Below are 25479 nucleotides of genomic sequence, written 5' to 3'. Positions count from 1 at the left end.
CAATAATTGCACCAATTTAATTTTCTTTTTTCCCATTTGAGTCACAAAGAAATGTACAAATGAGAAGAAACTGTTGTCAACTACTCGGCACACCAAACGCCCTCCAACCCCCACTGTTTCCCATACATTTAATTCTGCTCTTACATCTGAGTAAGAGGCCGCCACTAATCATCTTGAAGATTAGAAACGCAAGCTCTGTAACGGACTTCAAACGCACACGAATAGGCTACAGAGGACACCCCAGGCTCCCCTTGAGCATTGCATTACCTGGTAATGCTGAGTTAATATCCAGTTAAACACACAAAACACTTACTGTATTTTCCTGGAGCACAGTTACTCACCTCGGCGTAGAAACGAGCGCTTTAACAAAGATGCATATAGTTTATCCCCTAATGTTGCACACTGTTTCGCAGACTAACGCCCGAACAGTACTTTATCCAAGGTGTCAATCAAATTCACTCCGAATTTTCGGAACGGCACAGCAACAAGTTCAGGACAAATTTTGATCACGCCCTGCGATTTCGATGAAAGGCTTGCGCGCAATCAAAAGGCATGGTCATTCGTTGCCTTCTGCTTACGCGACGGGAAAAAACGACCTTCCAAGAGTGGTCTCTCCCTCCGCGACGTTTTCTGTGTGAAACCTTCACCTGATCCAGCAATGACCGAGAGACCACCGCGACAGGCAGGCACGGCTGAGCCGAGAGCAGGCAGACTCAGAAGACAAAAAAGAAATCCACGGCAACGGTGTCAGAGACCCCCCAGCTCCAGAATATATACAGCTACAGATAACCGAAAATAATGTAATTAAAAACAATGCGTGGCCATACGAGTCGTGTAAGTAATAAGTACCCTACAGCCCATTGATTGTAAGTTGGTTTGGTTCTCCTCCGAATATCCTCTCGGTGACTCTAGTCGGAACGTGCCACTGCAGTGAAGGCAGAAGTTCCTCTCCGGTCTGAGCGCTGTGGAGGCGGGTCACGTGCCGATATGCACTGTATAAACCGCCTATTGATACAGGGTATCACTCACTTAAAATGTGTATTAATGCTGGAGATAAGCGCGTGATATTTATGCACGCTGCCGGGCACAGACGAAAAAAAGAACATTGCGGTAGGGCTATTAATTATAGACAATAATTATCCGTCCACTCTAAACTCAAAAGGATAAAATAACATCGGAATATGCTAAAAAATACAGATGGGATACGGAAACAACGACATGGTTAAATAAATGATGGGCATGCACAAGTTGTTAATTCTGACAACTTCTTTGGGGGGGGGGAAATGCACGTTTAATACGACACCGCTAGATGGAGACAGTTTTAACTTAAACGATGCCTTCCGCGCGCAGCTCACAACCAACTCCCCTCGGTCCGACAATTGATTCGGAAGCCGCAAACACATATTTCGTCGTATTGAGCCTGTCACGGTACGACCTCAGGGACAGTTTCTTAAGTACACAAAATATTAGCGCCGTGACCACAACTATGCCACATTGCAATTAAAATCGCCATCAGTAACACCGCTGGCACAATATCAATGGAACTCAATATACGTTCTATAAATGGAGCCATGTAGCGGTTTAGATTTTTTGAACGCTCCAAAAGCCATCGTTATTTTGTACCCAAATGAATGAATGTGTTGCATTATTGTGGCGCGCCTGAACTCCTCCATCCGGGAGTCTCAACAGGCTATTACGCGCATCCTTGTCTGGGCTGCCGGCCACGGTTGACAACTGGTCGAATCCCACCGGCACAAAATTCAATACCAGAAGCGGAAAATGCGATTACACATATCCCCCCGTGTTTTAACAGTAGGCTACCGGCCACACTTCAGTTTACAAACGGGTAGTTTCGACTTTCCTCCCTATCGAATTCAGTTTGTCATACGCTCAACGCGGTGTTATTTATAAATGCAGAAAACAAACTGCCACACTACACGATTGATCGATGTCAATACACCTTGGGGCCAAGAATTGCAAATATGATGTCAGGGCGGCACAGTTTTGCAGGGATTTTTAAAGCTGCGCGTCAGGTTTGATTAATGACCAATTCTATTTCCATTCTGCTTGACGGGTAAGTCGGGCCATTACGTGCAGCGCGCTGAGAAGGATTACTTGTAAATACAGTAAAAACCAACGAGTGTGTAATCTGGCTTTTTTTTTCTTGTCTTAATTAAAACGGCAACGGCTTTCGCCCATTTCGTACAACTACTTTCCAAGATAACGCAGAGTGAGAAGCACGTGTGCGGGAAGAACATCTGCTGCCACTTGGCTAAGATGACGTCATTCTGCCTTTGAGGGGGTTAATTGTGACCTACTGATTCAGCGGAGATGCGAGTATGTGGGGGATTCCGGCGCTTTTCAGCACCATGGACAGCGACCATATGCCGGTCAGGTTTTACAGCGGCGGTGTACTGTATACGCATAAGAATTGCACGCACCGCCAGCGCGCCAAATATGCCCAATAAATCCAGACAACGGCCTCCTACACTTATACAAACACACCCCAAACCCTGAAAACCCATCACATGGTATTTCTGTGACAATTTTTAAATCCAAATACACCGAGAGCTAATTTTTCACTGTCGTTCGTCATTAAAAAAAAAACAAAACAAAAAAAACTTTATCTGAAAACAATTCAGATTTGCCAATCACATGCAGTAGATTGCTAGGGATCACCTTGACCACAAAACAGCCACCCACTTATGTCAAGACTGAATCTACCCAATGCCTTTCAGGATATTTTTATGATATTTAATACAATGCCTGACACAACAAAATAAAACCACCACAGGAGAAAGAGCACTGATTCCTTACTAAGTAAAATGCACTTTTTATTGGTCACTTTGGCTAAAAGCTTCTGCAAACTTTATTCTTCTTGGTTAATAACCTGCCAGTAAGGACTTGCTTGTCCATTGCCCATTAATGCATTTTATATTCAGTCTTATGCTTCAAACATTGAAAATATTAAGCTCATATTTCAATTGCACACAGTTGGATGCCTATTTCTTTTAAAAGGTGATTCCAAGAGCATGGTTTGCCCTCAAAAAAGAACAGCTTCCCAACAGGAGTGAAGTCTTTGGGCTGAAACAGTGAGGAGACCTCAAAACAGCCTGAGATCTAAAAATATCCAGAAGTCTAGCACACCTTTGGTCCCTCTGTGGTTTTAAGACACAAAAGAAACACCATTCCCTTTGAACTATAGCCATGCATCAAACAATCTCACAGCTAATTAAACCTGTCCTTCTTGGGGTCTGTCAGGGATTTTTGTGTGACCGCATCAATTCCTAGATAATGAAATACATGACCTCCAGGGTCCAAATGCCGAAAAACATCCTCTGTACCTCTCTCTCTCTCTCTCTTTTGTGCTTGTAATCTGCACTTTCGAACTTGTCTCCGACTGTCAATAAATCACCCGTCATCCCTTTGACAGAGTTTGGGGCGTTGCGAGTTCCTTTGTGGTTTTAGCGGTGCTGCTTAGCCGGTCTGGCAGATCTCCAGCTACGATCGCTCAGATCACATCAGAGACGGACAGATGGCCGGAGACCGCTGCTGTCAGCCTCCTGTACCTGCGACTCATGCTGAGTTGCGCCGATCACCATGTGACAGGCCGCCATTACTGCCATGCAAATTAAAACGGAACGTTCATTACGAGGGATTAACCGGGTTTAACGAGCAGTTTCGGACACTCTGAATGTGCATCCGAGATTTCAGCTCTTTAACCTCAACAGAAGGTCCCTAACACAAGGTTATTTTGCTGCTCTTAGACACGTAAGCACACTCACTGCCTTGCCAGTCTCTAGTCAACTGCAGAATACTAAATCACTTTGCATTCAGCTCGCAATATTCAGTTAGCCGCCCATACCGGCAGTGATTTGAGTTTAAAGTGGAGCATTTTGGAGTAAAATATGTGTTTCTGTGTTAAATGTCTGTACCGAATTGACCTTCATCTCCACAGCAAAAATAAATCAGGGCATTTAATCTACAAGGTCATCAAGATTCAAAGCAAGCAAGGGCTGAATTAAGTCGCTTGTTCCTTTGTTGTTCAGGTCAAGGTAAAGTTCCTTCGCTATTTTCTAAAATCTCATTCAGCACACTTTGGTGAGTTAATTCCATTAGTGTGTTCATATGTATGCGAGAATATAAGAATAAAAATGAAAGGTGCTTGATGTCCTGTTTTAAAGTTGTCCACTGAAAAGAGCAGAGACATAAACTACTGAGGCCAAGAGATGAAAGTATGCAAACAGTGGGTGGTCTTAACTCACAACGGAACACAGACGAGTAATTCTACACCGTAACCATGGCTACAATGTCAATGCTTACAATCCGCATGCAGTACTGTACGGGACAGTGCACGGCACATCAAAGAAACACTGCAAAAAATGAATAAATAAAATAAAAGCAGTAATTCTTTGTCTATGGCTGATCGGGGACAAACAGAGTAAGAGCATGGATGCCCAAAACTGGACCTACAATCCAAATCCAGCCCTGGTTTTCATTTCTCCCAGGTAATTAACTGATTGGTCAGAGTGTATTCACACCTGACTCCCAGGCAAAGGGAGGGTGGAAAACCGGCAGCTCTCAGACCTCGAGGCCTGCGATTTGAGTAACAGGGGTGTAGGAGTGTCAAAGATGGCGTCAAACCAGGGATCAAAAATATCCCATGGGTCTCTCTGCCTCGTCTACACGAGCGAGCAGGCTGTTCCACTGCCGTCTGACATCTCCCCCTGGAAAAAAAGCATCATATCAGCAAGCAGTTTCCCTTCGACTAAACTCTGTCGACACACCCCCACAAACCACTCTAAAAAATCTTTAACCAGCACCATTCATAGCACTCATTACTGCCATTTTAATCTGTGCTTTATTACAATTAAATCATTTCATTTCTGACAATGATTCTGCATCACAGCTCCCAGCCTGTGTTTCTGGCAAGGACTCCTTGAAGGCTGGGTTCTCTGTTGTGGACTGGTACGGGTTTAAACCCAAAGCACAGGCTCAGTCCTTTCTCAGAACCCAAGCACGGGAAAGCTTTGAGGCTCTGCACCTAAATGTACACCCCACAGGGGAAAAGCAGGAGTGGTGGCTGCCGGTTCGAATCACAGGTGGAACACAGCTGTGTTGTGCACGCCTCCGGGGGAGTATAGCGTGTTAATTGGATCGCTCCACAAGATTAAGCAAAGAAGCTGCATTCGGCTGTGCAAAAAGCATTACCCCCCAAACAAGCCCATATGAAATAAAATGCAGGTTTTTATACCAGGGCTGAGTGGCTCTTCAGGGCTGCAGATACGGAAGACATTACAGAGAGGAAATTACCTGAATAAATTATTGTGGGGGGAGGGTGAGATGTAAGTCATTTATTGGGATGTTCTGCAAATTTAACACCGGTTCCCATTTAGAATCAATGTGCCATGCCCTCTTTGCTAAAAACCCATCTTGCTAATGGAACATATTAAAAAAAGGTACTGTCTTGGTTTATTAATTCACTGTTGCTATTTTAATGAGGACCATATTTGGCATGAAGGAAAAGACAATGATTTCCACATCACAGTGAACTTTTTTTTCCACTGCCAATTCGACACTGTTTTCCAGAAAGACAAACATAGTGGAAATGTAATATCTGTGTTTTTCTAGACGGTTTATTTTTATATGGATTGACTGCAGCAACTCAGATAAAACACTACACTGGCAATGCCTTATGAGGGAATCAAACCTGCAACCTGGGGCTTCGGTAATGACTTCACGAAGCCCTTAACAGGTGCCGCTACACCGAGACGTCAATCGCTGACTGTGTCTGAACCAATCAAAAGATTTCGCTCTCCACAGCACAGGGCAATTGGTTCTAATCAGAGTTACTGATTTGACATAGAAAGACAGCCATGAAAAGAAAAACACAGAGTAGTAGTAGTCGAGATGCTTTCAGAATCCTAACATGATGTAATACCAAAAAAAAACATGATGTAATACCAAAAAACATGATGTAATACCAAAGAATCCCAGAACACGATGCTGTATAGTCCAAATAAAAGCCAATGCCTGTGCTGTTTGATCTGGAACAAAGTAAAGAAACAGACCGAAATAGGCTTTCCGCTATAGTCAGAAAAAGCCTGACAACGAAAATCTCGTCTTTCTTCTGATGCAGACCGAAGACTCACCTCTACAGATTGCTACATGGCTCCCCAAGCCCTTTACACACTGTATGATTACTTTCCCTCTTTACTTTGGATTTCCTTTCGGGATACTGTTATAAGCATTATCCGCGCAAAGCAGCGGTAACCAACCCCGTTTCAGGGAAGGGGGAGTGGGGGCAGAAGAGTGACAGAGCGAGAAAGAGAGGTTGCAGTGCATGGGCGAGGGGAAGGAAAGGAGAGAGAGAGAGAGGGAGAGGGAGAGAGAGAGAGAGAGAGAGATAGCAGTGCAGAGAGAAGTGGAGAGTAAACGGCGGACGCCTGAGTGGTTGCGTGCTCAGCGTTCAGGTCCGCTCGCTAGCCATCTGCTCCGCGTAGCAGGCTGAGATATTCATAGACACACGCGCGCACGCACTCGCACACGCACGCACGCACATATACACACGCACACCCTATCAGCGCCCATATAATGACATCATAAAAACATGAGGAAAACACGGCGTGTGTGCAGCACGCTGGCAGTGTTTCCTTTCCTTCAAAAAAATTTTTAAAAACCTGCATCCTTCTGGTGTTTAAAATAGCTACATTAGAAACGTTATGGTCCTGAATCAGGCTGTTCTCATAGCAATAAAAACCTCCTCAACCCCTCTTCCTGTAGGCCACACCATTAACCAGCAGTTATACCGGGTAGTAGTGTGCGTGCACGAGCATGCACGCGTGTTGTGCAGGTGTTGCTTTTGGTGGAGGGGGGTGTGATGGGAGGTCTCTCTCAGCCCAGTCAGGCATTTGAAATCATCCTGGACTCCGCCCACAGAGACTGACGTACGCGAACTTTATGGCACCTTATATCCTCAGTGAAACCCAGGAAATAAACATATCATCCTGGGATTTTAAGTTTACTACATTTAGAGTAAATTTCACCTACTTAACAACCTCCTCATCCAGTGTACTCAAAATGCATACTCAACAGTAGGCGAGTGTGCTGATGCAGGTGTGGCCAGTCTCCCTTTATGTGCCCTTAGCCGCACAGAGCCCCGCCCCCTTTCCACTCCACGCTGTAAAATACGCATCCGTGAAGCCGCTCTCCAAACCACGTTTCCAGAGCGGAATTCATTATTACTCCTAGACCCTGAGGAATATACGAGCCTCGCTCACACAGTTCACCGCATTAAAAAGAATTATGAAGCTGTAGCCATTTCCAAAGGACTCGTCCCGACATTTTAACTGATTTTTTTCAACTTGCTCTTCGTTAGCATAATTCTGGTATACGCTTTCAAAATTATTGTAAAGTCAATATACAAATCATAGGATTTTGTAAGATTACAGAAGACTATAAAGTCTGTTAGCTCTGTACTGGCAGAGCTACTCTCACTATACAAAAAATCATCACAAACACCCACATACTACAGACAAGCTGTTCCAATTCATATCCTTCAGATTGGATACCAAGAACAGCATATCACACACATTGTGGAAGAACATGACAAGGATACGCCATTATAGAGCACAGGCCACTTGTACTAAAGTAGTGCTTCTCTGTCCTTCCTCTCTTTGGAAAGCCAGGAAAGTGTAAGAGGCTGTGGTTGTCATGGTGAGGCGGAGACAGATATGAACGAGCAACAGGCCCATCTCTCTCCTGATCCTGGAGTTGAAAATGCAGATCCGTGAAAGTGGCGTATAAATGTGGTGCAAGCGTGGTTGTAAAAGTGTGATGTGTAAAGTGTGTGTAGATGTATAAATATAAAGTGTACAGTATGTGTTTGTGTGTGGGGGGGGGGGGGGGGGAATAAATGTGATTTGCACAGGCAATGTAACAGAAGTATCTCATTTTCATTCCCCATATTGAATATTAGGCGAGTGGGTGCATGTGTTTCTGTACAACATCTAGTCTATAAACTATCCATTAAAGCTTGATAATCATCAAAGGATATTTAGTATAAGATTATTATTTTGAACATATCCTACACCTGAGAGGCACCAGCTTTAAAAAAATAAATAAACAAAGGTTAGAAAATAAAGATGAAAAACACGCAAAACATTCCCTTTTTTCCACACAGCCATTCTCCACGACTCATTGCGTTCTTTGCCATGAAAGGGCTGGTTTGTGTTGTGTCTGCGCACGGTGCTAATTGAATTTCATCCGGCTGAACGAGCTGAGCCCAATATCGCAGACAGAATTAGCTGCAATCACCACGTGCCAGTTCACCCCCCAGCGGTGCAACAGCCAATGGCAGTTAAGTGAACCGCACAGCTGTCCAATCAACAGGCTGGAATCTCCAGCATCATATTGTCATGCAGCTGTCAAATCAACAAGCTCGGAATCTCCAGTATCATATTGTCATGCAGCTGTCCAATCAACAGGCTGGAATCTCCAGTATCATATTGTCATGCAGCTGTCAAATCAACAGGCTTGGAATCTCCAGCATCATATTAAATATCTTTCTGCCTTCGTTGTGGGTTTGCTGTCTATTTTCTTTACACTTTTAAGATACTTGTTAGCTTCTGGAAGAAAAAAAACCTGCAGCAGTCTGAAAACAGAGCCAACACTATTATTCACCCACATGCGCATAATTGAATGATTGATGGAACAAATTTAGTACACATATTTGGAGAAATATCTCTTCCCTTTTTTTTAATTCTAACAAGTGCACTTCCAGCACAGCCCTGTCTTTAAGGATGAATAAATCTCAGCTTTTGCATTCAACTGAGATATCAATCAGCCCAAATTAATTAAGCACTCGGGACGGGGGAGAAGAACAGGGTCTGCAGCACAGAGGCCAGCGCAGAGCGCTGAGAACGGCCAGGTGCAGAGTGGTTCTCGTTGCCACGGAGCCCAGGTGTGGAGTGACAGCACGTTATGAATGGGAGCGCAGAGTCTCTATCAGTTTGCCTCCCGATCGCTTCCCCGGCATCACAGATCACATCAAGGAGCTGTCAGGACATCCCCCCCTGATGACATCGCTCTAATGAGACGGGGTCCCGCTGAATTATGGGCGATGGGCGGGGGGCGGGGGGCGGGGGGCAGGGGGGGCTGCTGCCAGACGGGACAGCCCCCGTCTGCCCCCCCCCCCGTGATGCGGATGACCTGGGGACGTGTAACACAGAGCAGGAGAGAGAGTGGGAGTCCTGCCATGGCGGGTGACATTCAGGAAGCGGAGCGGGCCTCTACCTGTGGATCACGCATACGCTGTATGATCATGGGGGGGCTAGGTTTGCACGAATCAGGAGAAGGATGGGAATCCCACCCCAGCCCCGCAGCCACTGTGTGAATTTCAGACAGCTTGGGAGCCCCCCTCCTCCTCCCCCATTCCACCCCCACTTTGTGCTCGTAGACGCTGAGTCTTCCTTCGAGTTCTGTCAGGTGAGAGAGATTACGCCATGGCACTACGCAGAGAATAAAAATAACTCCCGCATGATTCATATCAGCAAATCCGTCTGCCAGCGACGTGCTCACCGAGACAGGGCCGATCCACAGACAAATTCCCACACAACAATTGCGTGGTGTTCAAATTGCATTAAAACCGGAAGAGCTAATCCTCATTTCACAGATTTGGATAGCTGTTCCAGTCGTAATGCAGTTCTGTGGTATAAAGGTTTAGACTCTAGCTAAGCACACTGCAACGAACCCATTCAGCACGCTAACAAACTCACAGACTGCCAACTGCCAAAAGCACGCCCATGGGCACACAATCAATTACACCACGCCACTGCTTCCCAGCCGAGCTTTACAGTCACGCTAATGATGAATAACCGCCTTTCTCTAATTCGATCATTTATACAGCATCTCCATGGGGAAAAGATTAGATCATCTCTATATTTCACCCCCCCCCTCCCCTCTAAGTCTAAACCTCCACAGTTAATTTAGACTCTGATTTCCACTCAGCCAGTTCTGTGCAGCACGCTTTTTTTTTTGAAACACCCACACAGTAAACCGTCAGCAGACGCTCCCTGCGCCACTGAGGTCTTACGCAGTCTGTCTGTTACAGCATTAGCAGATCATTATTTCCAGACAAGCTCAACTGGGCCACTTACAGTTAACAATTACAGGTTGACAGCAATTTTGTAAAAAAAATCTCCTCTGCTAACCAATGCTAAGGACTTAAGAGCAGGTGTAACAGCAAATACCTGCGTTCACGATCAGAGTATGAATTACACCTCATCACCATCAGATTCAGAACTCTAATCTGTATTCATAAAGCATATCGGTACTGCAGTGCTGATCTAAATGAGTGAGCTTAGCATAGGGGCAGAGAAAACCTGAGCCTGGGTAAGCATCTCAGATGCTTTGTGAATGCATTCCAGGATCAGCTCAGCCCTTTTAGCTCAGAATGAATGAGCGTAGGAAATGCTAGAGAACAAAACTGATCCTCGAACAGCGCTTTAAGACACTTTGTGAATACTGAAACTGCCTTTGCTATGACTGCGCAGGTGAGAAGCTGCCATTCTTACTTACATTCTGACTCAGACCCCCTTGAAGCAATAGTCAAGATTAAGGGGAGGTTGCAGAGGGGGGAGGGGGGAGGGGGGGTATTCTCTGACATTTCACACTATTAGCACTTACTGTAAGACTCCAGTTCTGTCTGTACATTCAGCCCCAGACCCACCCTCCATCCCCCCCCCACCCACGCCACCCTCTCCATCCCACCCCACCCCACTTCCCCCCCACCGTCCTCCCACACCGGTCTATGTCTTCTCCCTTCAACTCTCAGCGAATGTGTGTGTGTGTCTGTGAGTGTGCGTGCGCATTTGTGTGCATGTCTGTGTGTGTATCATGTGTGTGTGTGTGCGTGTCTGTGTCTGTATGTGTGTGTATAATGTGCATGTGTGTGTCGTGTGTGTATATGTGTGTGTGTGTGTGTCGGCACCCAACCCTGTATAAATCATGTGCTGATTCCAGTTCTCTGAGCAGGTAATTACTCCCTCTCTAAAAATTAGAGGAAAAAAGCCTTTTGATTAAATAACTGCCAAATTACTTTGAGTAATTTTCAATGGGGACTGAAAAAAAAGAGAGAAAATGGCACGCTTCACCCAACAGGCGCATAATTGCACAGAGCACCTCATGAGAAGTGTTTTATACAACCTGACAGCCCCCTCCTTTACCGCAGATATCTTTGGAACCAAAAAAAAAAAAAGAGTCTCTTTTAAAAAATCTATTTTTCTCCGCAGTTCATCTCTCAAGAGCGTTTTTACGCTCCAGACTGTGCAGCCGAGAGAAATCACAGCTCTCACAGACAATCTGAGCACCGGCTGAACGCACGGGGACCTTCTCTGCCCCCTTTTCGCTTCATTTGGGCAGAATGGCTCGCTCGGCTCATGAAAGTTTTCACACAAAACTTGCAAGAGAACCGCAGCGCAATCAGCCAGCATGCTTCCCCCTCCACATTCCCGTTATTCATACTGACGTTTATTCATGTTTTCCTGAAAAATATTCTTTTTTTTTGTGCGTTTGTGTTTACTGCATCGCAAGTGGCAGTAGAGAGCATGGAGGGCAGGGAAACTGATCTCACAACTCCAGGGTTGCGGACTCCAGTCCCAGCTGAGACACAGCCGGTTCACCCTTGGGCAAGGCACTTCATCTCGAGTGCTTCAGTAAATATCCAGGCTGCACAGCGAGACAGCGTGTGAAGAATGTGAGCAGCGTATGGGGCGCTCTGGATAAGACTGTTTGGTAAATGCCTTTAAATATAACGCAATGCAATACAACATAAATCACCCTGAACGCTTTTGCTCGGATAACACCTTATAAAGTCAGTATGATTACTGGGGGGTCGTCATAGCAACTGTGTGTGAGTAGGTGTCGGTGAGTAGGTGCGTTGTGTTGTGTGCTGTAAGTTGTGTGTGAGAGGTAGGGTGCTGTTGTGTGTGTGTGCGTGTGTGAGTAGGTGTGTGTCGTGTGTGGTGCGTGGTGTGGAGTAGTGTGTGTCGTGTGTGTGAGTAGGTGCGTGTGTTGTGTGTGGCATGGAGTAGGTTGGTGGTGCAAGACGGGCAGCTAATTCAGCCGTTCAACTGTAACGCATAACAACTGTCAGGGCAGGTGTGTGTATGAATTATTGAGACGCACACGCCTTCCCCCCAAACTGCACCTTCTACCTGCGTATTCAGCTACCTGCGCAGAAGCGGTTCTGTTTTCGCGTGTGCACCATCTTTAAAAAAAATAAAATAAAATAGAAAAAGACAAGTGGCCAGCACTCAACTCATTTCACATACTGTCCATCCATCTTTTTATATTTTTATTGCATGTATCCAGGGCCCTGTAGCACTCAGAGGGGCTTCCTTTGGCTTTGAGTGGAGCTCAGCACTAGAGCACTTCATACAAACAAGTATGAGAGAGATCGCCGTTCGACAGCGAACAGAAAACTTGGACAGGGCTGTTTTTATAGACGGCAGGGAGGGCCAGATGCGGTTCGAGGGCCTGTTTGCGGAAGCTCAGTGAGCGGGGGAGGGGAAGACTTTTTGGCTCCTTTCCACATTCTGCCCGAGTTCTGTTTTTAGACTGCGGTCCTATTTCTGTCCGGCACTGACAGGGCCTCAGCCTTTCCCTGTTATTCTGTGTGCCGTGTACCTTTGACTCAGTTATAATCATGCTGTCCCTGGCCAGCGAAGGCAGCGCTGGCTGGCTTCTGACTGTATGGACCATTAAAAAAAGGCCTGGATTCAGACTGATGGGAACCCAGTTCATTGTTTTTTTTCCATCAGCTTCTTTCTTTTTCTCCTCCTTATTTATTTTTGTAGTTTTGCCTGCCACACAGTCCATCTCTGTGAGTGCACATCATTCGCTGAGCTGAATGGGCTTGCAGGAGATGGGCTGGCCTATTAGATGGAGGCCAGAGGGCTCGCAGGCCTGATGAGCCCCACCATGCTGATAACGGGGGCCTGGAAGCCCCAGTCACTCAACTTCACCAAAAACCAAAGCGGTACAAACGGGAGAGCGGCACTGTATCGTTAGCACCGCCGAACGCTACATCGGTTAAATACGAATTAGCGACGGACAAGGGGAGGAGAACAGCTCCATTCTGACAGCTCCTGAGAGCCCCGGCCCGCTAACCCGGCGCACCGAGCGCTCAGCGGCTGCTTACATCACGTCCCCGGTTTCCTGGAAGGGATCGCCGTAACCCACAGTGATGTTTCAGGAGCCGGAGCGCCGTGGCGGTGAAGCGGCACCGTGTGCTGCTCGTCTGAGGAGGTATCACATGGCCTAATTCAAACTGACAGGCCCGTATTGTGCAGCAGTAATTGGATTTCTGCCGGACCAAAAAGAGACAAGCTGAGACTGGCCCCTAAACCCTCGGTGGTCCTGATGTAGAATCGGGGGGGGTGCTGAGGGAATTTTGCTGGACAGCACATTCGCAGATTTCAGGAATACCTCCCAGGGAGAGAGCTTCGGGCGGGGCTTGGGTGGGGCTCGGGTGAAGTGTTTCTTGCCTGGTTTCGCATGGTTCCCCTCAGGTGGGCATTCCGTCGGATCGGCACTGAAAGTTCTAAACCAGCGGTGTCCAATCGTGTGCCATGGAGGGCCGAGTCTGTGCAGGTTTTCATTCCAACCCAATCACTGCACCTGCTGATCTCACTCATTAACACACCTTCAAACAGAGAGAAGGGAACTGACTGGAGAAATAAGCAGGTGAAGTGATTGGTTGGAATGAAAACCTGCATAATCTCAGCCCGCCATGGTGCATGATCTCACTCTCTTTTTATATCTCTCATTCTCTGTTCTTTCTCTCTTGCGGTCTGTCTCTCTCTCCCTCTCTCTCTCTCGCGCTCTCTCTGTCTTTCTCTCTCTGTCTGTCTCTCTTGCTGTCTCTGTCTCTCCCTCTCTCTCTCCCTCTCTCTCAGTAATGTTGTCCTCTTCTCTCGAGCCCTGCTCTAAAGTTTCTGATGCACTGGTGAGAGCCTGCCTCAGGGGACTCCTCCCAGGGTTGGGGGGTTGGGGGGTTGGGGGGCATCATGCGTGTGCGGAATGCTACAATGATCCGCTGTTGCCATCACAACTAAGCAGCCACTTTTTTCCACTGCTTGCAGATTACATGCAGTGTGCCTTCATTCAACCTTGATCTAACTCCATAACAGCCATAACCTCGTAATAAGCATACATAAGCATCATCAACAGCTCCTCAGAGCTGACATAAGGTGAGAAAGCTTGTTAACTATTCTTATATTTCTTCACTTGTCATATGCCTCTGCATTCTTTTAAAAGTAGTCATTATAAGCCCTTTACGTTTTCATGTTTTTATGCATGACAATGTCACACTTATAAAGGTATCAGGAAGTCAACCAGATTCACAAGTAAACGGTATCTGAGAAATCTGGGATAAGGGGGGAAGGAGAATACCCACAATACTCTGTTTAATATGGATGATACATCTTAGAACCATTTTATATCTCGAATAGCTAAAGTCTTATGTTTTTGCGTTTATCTTATTTAGGACCATTCTTTCTGGTTGGCTCCGTTTGCCAACTGCATCGCTCATCTCGGTCTGCTCTAGTTGTGTTTGTTTGTTATTACTTTTCGTTCGCTTTTTTTTGACAGCCTCTTAGGAATAGCGCTGTGAAACAACTTCACCATGAAATAAATCATATTAAATAAAAGTCATACATTTTTAACTTCACTTTCTTGACATAGTATTTTCTCAATACTGCAAACTGCTTTGTAGCATTTTATAGCAATCCCGTGTTGCATCAATGCGGTCAGCACAAACTCTCTGCATCGCAGGTTCAGTTAGCTCAACAACAGGGATTAGCAGCATGAGCGCTAGCCACTCCAGGGCGTTAGCACAGAGCGGTTCTGTGGTGGGGAAACTCGGCTAAACAGAATATAAATCTCCATAATAAGGCTGGAGGGGGCAGACATTTTCAAACGGAGCAGTGAATCTCGGCTTGGCAGGGGTCCGTGCGCGTCTGGAAGCGTAAAAGCAGGAGGAGGAGCTGACGCATGATGAGGGAGAAGCGCTTTATTTATGGAGGGTTTCAACCCACGAGAAATTTCTTCCATTTTCTGTGCCGCATAAAAATTGGAACACTTTCTTTGAAATTCTTTTTTTCCCAGTTTTTGTGAAATCGATGTGAAGTTCTGATGAAAAAGAGCAAAACAAAAAGCTTGTGTTTTATTTTTTTTCTTCTTCCCCATCCCTCCAGCCTCCGTAAGACTAACATAGAGCTCTAAGGTCTCAACCCCCGGCTCACATCTAAAGAATATAGACTTTAACTAAGTTCCAGATGAATATGAAGACTTTTTTCCAACAAGACTTTTAATTTCCTGACAAAATTAAAATGAATAGCCATCCATAATCCAAAACGGAATAATGTCACCAGGCCATTTCTGAAAAGGTTCTTTAGCTACTTTGGTGATTCCTAGATTGTTCTAATCTCCGGTGTGAACTTCAAGATGGGATTGTTTTTATTTGAAATAGCAAACAAACTGGATGCAACAGCGGCCATAAACTCAGTCCAGTGCAGTTTTATGACCCGGTACTGACTAACGGGTCAGTGTACTGCAGTTACTGGCCAAGGGTTCCTGCCCTGGGTCACATCGCTCATTTAGTGACAGTTACATACCCTTAACACAACCACAGAGCGCAGGGTCAATGTGCACTACATCTCCCATCTACCCCCTGTCCCCCTCTGCACAGCTGGCCAAACGCAAATAAAGCCTTCAGGGTGTCAGTCATCACAAGGGGCGTGACCTTCCCACCCCGAGAACTGCCGTTGCGCGACTCGTCTCGGATTGCGAAAAAAAGCCACTTCGGATAGAGGAGAATACCGCCCCACCAACCCCCACCCCCATCCCCATCCCATCCCCCGCGCCCCCCAGCTCCATCTCAGTATGCTGAGTCATACACTGCATGCATCCCTCTAAAATAACGCTTCACTTGAGCAGACTCCTTTGACTACAGCAGTGCGAATGTGTGTGCAAGCAAGCAAAACATTTATCTGCGAAGCAAACATCTAAAGCTGGTCATCTGGTCAGCAGTGGGAGAGGGAGGGGGGAAATTATAGCGCAATATCAGCTCCAAGAAAAACCAGCCAGATATTGGCTGCATTAAGTCTATGTGCTATTTGTGGGTGATGGAGGTGGTCGCCATGGCAGCTGGCGTGCTGTTCGCCTTCCCGCACGCACATATGGTGCGAAATGTCCGTGGGAGGATGCTCATAATTAATAAAACCATCCGCGCACACGTGTGTCAGCCTCCACGGCAACGGGTTGTGCAAACAAGATCATTTTCCTGCCTGGTTCAGACTAAAATTACATTCATTTCCTCATTAAGCCCAGCTGACAGATGGCAGAGCACTTCATGTTTTTTTTTTTTTTTTTAGCCGTTGAATAACTGACATCTCATTTATTATTCAAAAGGAGAAAGAACTTGGGAATACATCTGCTTTTCACCTGTTAGACAGGAAGACATTGCACTCGCGATGTTCTTACACCTGTTATGCTGGCGCAGTCAATACACTGCACAATCTACTCATTAATAACTGGACACATTGGGGAAAACACCTCTTAACTTTTTAAAAATAGTATTTTTCTGCTGACAGACCGTTTACATTATTAATATAACATGTGAAGAGGTGGATGCATGTTAATGGAAGACTGAGTAGAGAAGCATCAGTGCTGATGAGCTGGGTGCTAAGAGGACAAGCAGTGTGTTAAGAGGACAAGGCTGGCAGAGGTAGCTAGGTTTATCTCTTGCTGAAAAACATGACTGACATAGAGCAAGAAAACAATGCCATGCTTGTGGAAGAACGCTTCCACTCCATCAGAGCTTGGACGAATCCGGGTGACCGGGTCAGATGAATCCAGCTCGCCTCTGGAATCAAAGCGGTATAAAAACGCAGCCTGGGCCAAGTGCTCGGCTGGGGGGGAGCGGTCACTGCTGGATTCACTGGCTCGATTCCTGCATTACTCACAATCATCCGAAAGCTTCTTGGCGACGTGGGACTGAAGTGCACAGCTACAGCGTCCCTTCTGCAGCGAAGCCACCTGACTCACGGCATTAAGAAATAAGACAGAGAGCACTAACAGCAGACTACGCATGGAGAGGCGGCGAGCGGGAGCGCTGCGGACCGTGAGCCGGAGCTCACAGGGAGCTTATGACAGAGCAGCCTTTGTTCTGTCTGAGGAGTAACTAACGGGGAGACGGCGGGATCCAGGGGCCTCAGACGCCTCTCGTCTGTCGCCTCGTCGGGACGTTTGGGCTGTTTCACCCGCAGCGACAGCGCGGTGCGGATTGTGCCCGGGTCGGCGTGCGGAGGACAGCGCGTGGGACGAGCAAGGTGAGGAGGCGGGTCCCGCTCCAGCAGGCCCGGTTCCGACCCCCCCCCCCCGGCCGCACTCTGAGCCCAGCTTGTTATCCCCGGAGGGGAGGGACAGAGCCGCCGGCCTCCTCCACAGGATCACGCCGTGTCCCTCGGTACCCGTGTGACTCTGCTGTGTGAGGAGTTCACTCGTCTGTCACAGACATGGGCTTCTGTTCAGGGCTGCTCTTTTCCTTTTTCTCTCTCTCCCTTTTTTTTAGCATTTTGTCCACCCATCTGTTGCTGTAATTCAGGCTCTCCCCCTCTCTTGCCTTTGTAGGAAATGCTTGCTGTCACTCCTGAACTATAATAGAACATTTCCACTGGCCTCCACCCCACTCCCCCTCCCCATCCAATCAGAATAAGCATTTCCCTCACCTAAAGTTTGATATGAGCACACCCAACTCAACAGTGGGGGTCACAGGAAAGCTGGGATCCCATCCCCTCACCATTGAGACTCACTGTATATCAAGTGTGACATCAGAAATAAATCACCAGTAGCTTTCCATTTCACTTCCTGCACAAACCAGTAGCTCTTAATAGAAGGCTCTGGAACAAGTGTGCTGCAGGTCAGCCAAACTCACTTGAATTTAAGGAGGCGGAGCTGCTGGATGAATGCGGCATAAGCGAATGACATCACTGTTTTTCCCGCGCAGGTCAGAGACACACGCCCGCGTCTCGGACACGCCTTGCCGAGTTCGCACCTTCTGTTTCCTCCGCGCGGCGAACGCGCCAGCTTCCTGTAGCGCGCATCCTGCCCCGGTCACATGGTCTGAGAGGTCCAGCAGTGAGCACGCTCAGGAGAGCGGTGCTATGAGCGGCAGGACTTCGGAAGCCTTTTTTGGACAGGCACCAGCGAGGCCAGCCCTTTTCAGGTCCCTGGGGCTGAACAGGTCAGCATTTTCTGCTTCTCTGCAGAGATCAGCATCTCACAGTCACATGGGGGTCAAACACATGCACGCAAAGAAACCGCTTTCAACCAGCCTGCCCAGATACCCACAATGCACCTGGCCTGTCCTCCGGGAGCCTCTTTCTCCTTAACTCCCTGCAAAGCATTATGGGAAACGCAGAGGTGGAACAGAGGTGGTGGTGGGGTCACCTTTTCGTTTGAAGCAGCAAGTGTGTGATATATTATAAAGCTCGAACCCCTGCTCTCCAGTGGGCATCATAAGTGATGTGACTCATTTGACGCATCGCACCAGTCCAATTGACATTCCGTGTGCGTGTGTCAGTGCAAGACGAGGACACTGCCTTCGGAGTGGGGGAATGGGGTGGGGTGGAGGTGGCTATTCTTTCCCCCAACAAAGTCAGAACATTTCTAATGTCTTTTTAAAATAAAAAAAGCCTTTTATTGACCTAAACTTGTAACCAGTGAAGACAGTTATTTCCACTTATCTCAGCCAACGACAGGTTTTTTTCTCCCGTTACATTCGGGTGGCAGGTGAGACTATTAATGCTGAGGTTGTGTCGGAAAGTTCCGGTGTGAGAGCAGCAGATTGCGCGTTGGGTCGGGTTTTCTCCAGCGCATGCTAAATACCCCAGCTTCACAGCACGCTAGTCAGCCCATAGCCAACACACAGCCCAATAATAAATCATCACTCAAATCAAGTGGGTGTCTCTCTCAAAGAAAAAAAAAACAAACAAAAAAAAAACAAGAAGAGATGATTAATGGATGCAGTCACATGAACTCACAGCTAAACCGTCAGAATTGTCGTACATGATTCCATATTAAATTCCATATCTATATTTCAGGAACGTATCAAAATCGTACAAAAACAACAAATTGCCAATTTCCACCAATTAATTCTTACAAGTATGGCATCTGTTCAGGCTGTCAGAGGAAGGGGACCCAAAAGGAGAAATCTGGAGGATAATGAGATAAAAAAATCTCACTGCACTTTTACTACCGGAGGTAAAAAAAACAAACAAAAAAAAAACTCATTTTGGCTTGTGCATTCTGCTCAGAACTGAGCTGAACCAGGAGAAAGTAGAGCAGAGCAAAGGAGACTAAAAATGAGTTATAACAGGATTCTGTCCTTTATGGGTGCTGATCACAGACAGAGACAATCAGCAGACTGACCAGTGTGTGTGTGTGTGTGTGTGTGTGAGAGAGAGAGAGAGACTGAGGTCTGTGTGTGTGTGTGCGTGTGTGAGAGAAAGACTGAGGCGTGTGCGTGTGCGTGTGTGTGTGTGAGAGAGAGAAAGACTGAGGCGTGTGTGTGTGTGCGTGTGTGAGAGAGAGAGACTGAGGTGTGTGTGTGTGTGTGTGTGTGTGAGAGAGAGAGAAAGACTGAGGCGTGTGTGTGTGTGCGTGTGTGAGAGAGAGAGACTGAGGTGTGTGTGTATGTGTGTGTGTGTGTGTGTTTGATGCTGTGGTGGGTTGGGTCTTATGTCAGTGGCACGAGTGTTTCTGCCTGCCCCCCCACTGGGCACTGACATTTGCTTTCCCACAATGCAGCCTGTGATCTCTGAGGCCAGATGGTGCATGTGTGCACGCACACACATGCACACACACGCACACACACGCACACACACGCACACGCACGCACACGCACGCACGCACGCACGCACACACACTCACACGGACACACGCCCACACGCGCACACACACACGCACACACGCGCGCACACACACACGCACACACACTCGCACACGCACACACACACATACACACACGCAGCTTCTCTTTAACTTTGTCCCGACCCACACCCTGCTTGTTTTTTTTTTTTTTTATCACTGGAGAAGGTGAAAGGAGAGCAGCAGATCGATGTGACACACAGAGCTCCCTTAAAGCGCTGAGACTCAGCGCACCAGACAGGAGAGCATCCTGGGTAAATAAACAGCCCCATCGGCGGAGACGATGCCTCTTCTCCCCCCAGAGAGCTGGCCGCCACCGCCCAGGTTCGAGCGTCACCCCAGCGTCTAAGCCTCTCTGCTCCTCCTCGGGGAAGCCGCGCGCTCTCCCAGCACGACCAAAAACTCATCTAATGGCTGAATCAGCACCCGGGGGAAGTGCGATACCATCGGCACGGCAACGGTGACACAGAGCCCCCCGCATTCACCAGCCTTACTGCTGCAGATAGTCCCAACGGTGACACAGAGCCCCCCGCATTCACCAGCCTTACTGCTGCAGATAGTCCCAACGGTGACACAGAGCCCCCCGCATTCACCAGCCTTACTGCTGCAGATAGTCCCAACGGTGACACAGAGCCCCCCCGTATTCACCAGCCTTACTGCTGCAGATAGTCCCAACGGCTGACAGCAGGGCCACGGTGCTAACGAGGCTGAGGATTTCAGAGACAGAACCACAGGTACCACACACGCAGCATCCTATTGGTGGAGAGATCAGCAACAGAATGTATTATCACTGATTAAGCCAATCTGTGGAAAAAGGGGCGGGGCAGCAGTGTGGGATAAAGGTCAGGCAGCTGGGCTTGTAACCTAATGGTTGCGGGTTCAATTCCCAGCTAGGACACTGCTGTACCCCTTGAGCGAGGAACTTAACTCGCATTGCGTCAGTATATATCCTGCTTAGAAATGGACACTACGTAAACAATGCAAAAGCCGTGTTAGTCGCTCAGGAATAAAGCACCTGCTAAATAATTGTAATGTAATGGAATGTAAAAGGGTGCGATAACTATAAGTGTAACTACAGCAACAAGAGAGAGAAGTAACTATACCAACAAGCAGGTACTGTAGTGTATTTATAGCAACAAGAGGGAGATGTTAGTGCAGTGAGATGTGGCGAATGTGTCCGCGGCTAACTATGGCAACAGCAGGGTAGGGTATTTATAATAACAATCAGGACGGGAAGCACAATTAAAACATAGCTCCTCAACCACCACAACAAACAGCAAGGCACGCACTAACAGCAGCAATTACCTCCGCGCTGCCATCCCATCCATGACTAGCATACTGTATACCAGACTGAGAAAGGCTGCCGTTCCCTCAGTGGCATGGGAATATTTGGGATGATCTCCATGGAAACCGTTTGCATTTCCAGGATAAATTGTGAAATAATATTTTACCTGATATGACCCTCCCCCTTGTTCATTACACACTGGCACATACATCTCTCCTGTGAAGAGCACCACTCTGGTAAAACTAATTATTTTTCATATTAAACAAAAACTCTGGTTTGTTCTAATAACAATGCTTCCCTTATGATTCTGCTGTACTTCTGTTCCTCTTGACATGAATAAATGAATATGAATATTTTTCACGCTTCTTTGTGAGAGTGTGCACTGAGCTGGCCTATTAAATATTTCTGAAAAAAATCTAAACTCCACCAAATGAAGTGTTTCAAATGAAGTGGCTCAGACTGACTAAAATGAGACCAATTTTTTAACACCCCCCCGCCCCCCATATCTCCCCTCCTCAATTTTTAATGGCCAACTGCGCCTTCAGAGTTACATATGCCACCTGTACATCATCACCTGTACATCATCTGACGGGCACAGGGTACTGCAGCAGAGAGCTAGCGCCAGATGAAGGGCTCATCTCTCACTGATGCGGATAGTGAAAGGCTATAGGTGCATGGTGCTTAACAGGAAGTGATGCAACAAATGTAATCAAAGGAAACCGCACCCCTACTGAAAAGCAACCCCACAACCCAACATACACACACGCGCACACACACACACACACACACACGCGCATTCACGCAGGCATCACTTAAAACAACAGAATCTACTGCAGCGCCAGACCCCCACAGTATCTCTAATGTGATTGTCAATAAAAAGCAGAAACCAATAGCGCTAACTATCTGTACAAATCTAAAACTCTGCAAACAGAAGTTAATTTTGTATTCCTGGCTGAATCAGCGAATGCTCGGAGCACAGAAAGTTCTGGAAGCTCCCACCGGCAATCAGTGAAAAACCTTCCAAAAAATATGCGAGATGGGGGCAGCTTGCCTAAGGGAAGAGGATCCTGATGGGATGTTCTCTTTTGAAGGGGATCTGGAATACAGATGAGTTTTTAAAAATAAAAAACGAGCAGGACTAAATGTATTCACTGTACGTGGCTGTCAGTAAGACAAGAGAAAAGAACATCTTCAGGAAGCCAAAACCAGCAAGCCTCACACCTCCCTGAATGAGCTCCACGTTTCACTTGCGAAATGCAGAACGAGCAGAAGGGTATGGGTGGAGCGCGGGACGTTTGAGCAGTGTTTAGGTTTGTAGGCACCGTGCACAGCGAGATCAGTGCTGAGGATTCACACCCAAGCTCTGGGGAGAGAGACACACCCGCAACCACACCCGCACCCACACGCATGCTCTCTTTCACTCTCCTCTCCCTCCTCCTTCTCTCTGTCCCTCTCCATCTCTCTCTCCCTCTTTCTCTCCTCTTCTTTCTCCCTCTCTCCTATTTCTCTCTCTCTCTCTCCCTCCTGTTGACAGTGAGATGCTATTCTGGGCCTGGTAGAAAACGGCTCAGCTGACATTTCAATTACTTCTGTCACAGAGCTTACTCTCACTCCGTTTCTCTCACACTCTCCGCATCCCTCTCTTTCGTTTCATTAAGTTCACTCCCTCCCTCCATCCCTCCCCCTTCCTCGATTTCTCACACGCTTGCACTGCCCTCTATCTGTTGCTTCAATCGCCTTTCTGTTTTTCCTTCCTCTCGTTCCCTTCATCCCCCTCTCTCTTACCTCTTTCTCTGTCCGTTCTGTGAATTCATTGTTTCAAGATTAAATTGTGCCTCACTGTTGTGAAAGCTGCATGAAAAACAGATCACTGCCTTTTTAGTATGATTTGCTCATATGTGCATTCAGACTGAATTTACATTATCATACAGTATGCATAAGGACTGGAAAACAAACACATAAAAAGCCTTTTTTCCCATTCGTAGTATTAATCTCCTTTATGTGCACGTCTCATTTTCTTAGCATTGCCTTGATGTCGTCTGTGGGACGATGATGATGACAACGACGACAATGATGATGATGATGATGATGATGATGATGATTATTATTATTACTACATGTCTGTATATTTCTGTATATTTCTTTGGCCCAATTGTTAGTGTGCCTGTCTTAGATAAGCTCATTTTTATTTATAGTTGTTCTCAGGATTGTTTTGTTTCACTATTGATTTGAGACTCAATTACAGTATTGCTTTGGTGAGGCTCTAAATCAGTTAGCCCACAGCATGCTTAATCATTCTCTCCCTCTCTGAATTCTGAATTCAAATTACCATTATCGCCGGGTCAAAATGCAATGTATTGTACAATCAACAGGATACAAAAATCAATAAAAACTAATAGAGTCATTGTGACGATGCCAAAAAGGATTTCCATTTGAACGAATATAAGCCACCGACAGTCACTACCACATGCAATTTCCATCACATGTATAAATCCCTAGATCTTCATAGAGCGTGTACACAATTTATTACTCACAACACTTTCATTAATCACTCACAAGCATTTGTGCAGGTCTCTTGAGGCTGAAACAGCATTAATAATCAACATGTGTCAATGCCATAATTCCTATTGCAATGCATTTGTATGAGGGTGCTTTATGAGGCATTATAAATGCATTATGCTCACCGGATTAAGGATAATGGACTTCCTCTAAACTGTGAATTTCTTTTTGGGATTTCTTTCATTTAACTGGCAAGTAACACGTGTGTATGTGTGTGTGTGAGAGAGAGAGAAATAGAGAGTCTGTCACCTGTACTGTAACATTACAATCTGCCATTTTATTTTAATCAAAACCAATTTACTAAAATAATCCGTTCATACGAGATGCATACGTTTTTGACAACAGAGAAGAAAAGAGAGATCAAGACATTTTGGCATTTAAACCATTCCAGGCAGGACACACTGTAATGCCCCTTCTACACCTGGTTCAGTTGAATTATTACAGACCATAACACAAGAAGATTTTTAATAACATCCAGGGAATTACTGATTTTCTGAATGTTATTAAAATAAGGGACTGACATAAAATTGAACCATAGAACATTCCGTGAATTTTATAAGGGTTCATAATTCTGGAATAATACCTCTCAGTACAAAGTCCACAGAATGTAAATAACATTTCCCACAATGCACCGCTGGAGAGAGACAACCTCACCTTAAACGTGAGAAATACCCCAGATGCACGGGATGCAGCATTTGATAAATATTCGACGGAACGACCAAAGTTCCTTTGGAATGATTTGTTCAATAAAATAGCACTCAATGAGGCTCACATACACACACACATTTACCCACATACAGAAATGCACCCACACACAAACACATGTACCCACAAGTAGACATGCATGCAAAAATGTACCCATGCACGCACACACACGCGCACACACACACACGAGTTATTATTCATTATCAACCTTGTTGAATTATTAACAGTGTTTGTTTTCCCCAGGAGATGAATTAAGAGTGCATAATAGGGCTGAAGAGAGAGCTAAACAGTAAGCAGCAGGTATGGCTCTGCACCAGGGTGCAGAGACAGCTAACGGTACAGGAGCGGATCGCTTCCTTTTACTGCATCTAACCTGATCCTATGGCCCCCTTGCCTCAAACTGCCAGGGGTGGATCCACTTAAAACCTCCAGGGTCCCTCCCCTGCTTTAATTCTGCCATCAATGACAGACTTGCCTCTTCTGCAACTGGCATCGGGCCCACCGGTGTGTGCAAAAACGTACCGAGCTCACAGGTCCCCACAGCGTATGAGCTTCAGGCAAACGTGCGCCTACCGTATGTGCAGCTAGCCTAGCGCTAACAGGGACGCGAGGGGGATTGGCAGATGAGTGAATGCATCAGCTAAACTGCCTCACCGTGTGCACTGGGAATGGAAAGGTACAGTCTTTAATAATGTCTGTGTAATTAGGCATAAGTGTAAGTGTAAATAAATCAGGAATCCGTTATTAAAATGGAACGCTCCGTTTCAGATCAAGAAACTCCACCCGGTCTGTTAACTGCCAGGCGTGAGATTGAACTGAAGGATTCGTGCTCCTACAGATGCAAAATGGACGCACACCAGCGCCTGCGGCTGCTAGCGCACCTGGTCTACAGGTAGCGCTACCCAAACGACCCCGGTTTGGGCGAAACGTGTTGCGGC

The 25479-nt window shown here is 46.6% G+C and overlaps 2 protein-coding genes across 9 annotated transcripts in view; one reads left to right on the top strand and one right to left on the bottom strand.

Annotated features, from left to right (window-relative positions):
- Window positions 1–967, bottom strand: part of LOC135245911 (potassium voltage-gated channel subfamily D member 2-like) — a 64364-nt gene extending 63397 nt beyond the window's left edge. The window contains exon 1 of one of the 3 annotated variants that reach the window (XM_064319295.1): window positions 342–967. The gene's annotated coding sequence lies outside the window, so the exon portion shown is untranslated. The remainder of the gene's footprint in view (window positions 1–341) is intronic. The other 2 variants (XM_064319293.1, XM_064319296.1) reach the window with 2 other exon arrangements.
- LOC135245909 (glutamate receptor-interacting protein 1-like) overlaps window positions 1–25479 on the top strand; it is a 402070-nt gene that overhangs the window by 176174 nt on the left and 200417 nt on the right. The gene's annotated exons all lie outside the window — the stretch shown is intronic.

Source organism: Anguilla rostrata, chromosome 19 (genome assembly GCF_018555375.3).
Source record: "Anguilla rostrata isolate EN2019 chromosome 19, ASM1855537v3, whole genome shotgun sequence".
In the NCBI taxonomy this organism is placed as follows: domain Eukaryota; kingdom Metazoa; phylum Chordata; class Actinopteri; order Anguilliformes; family Anguillidae; genus Anguilla; species Anguilla rostrata.
This window is presented reverse-complemented; position numbering and strand designations above follow the sequence as displayed.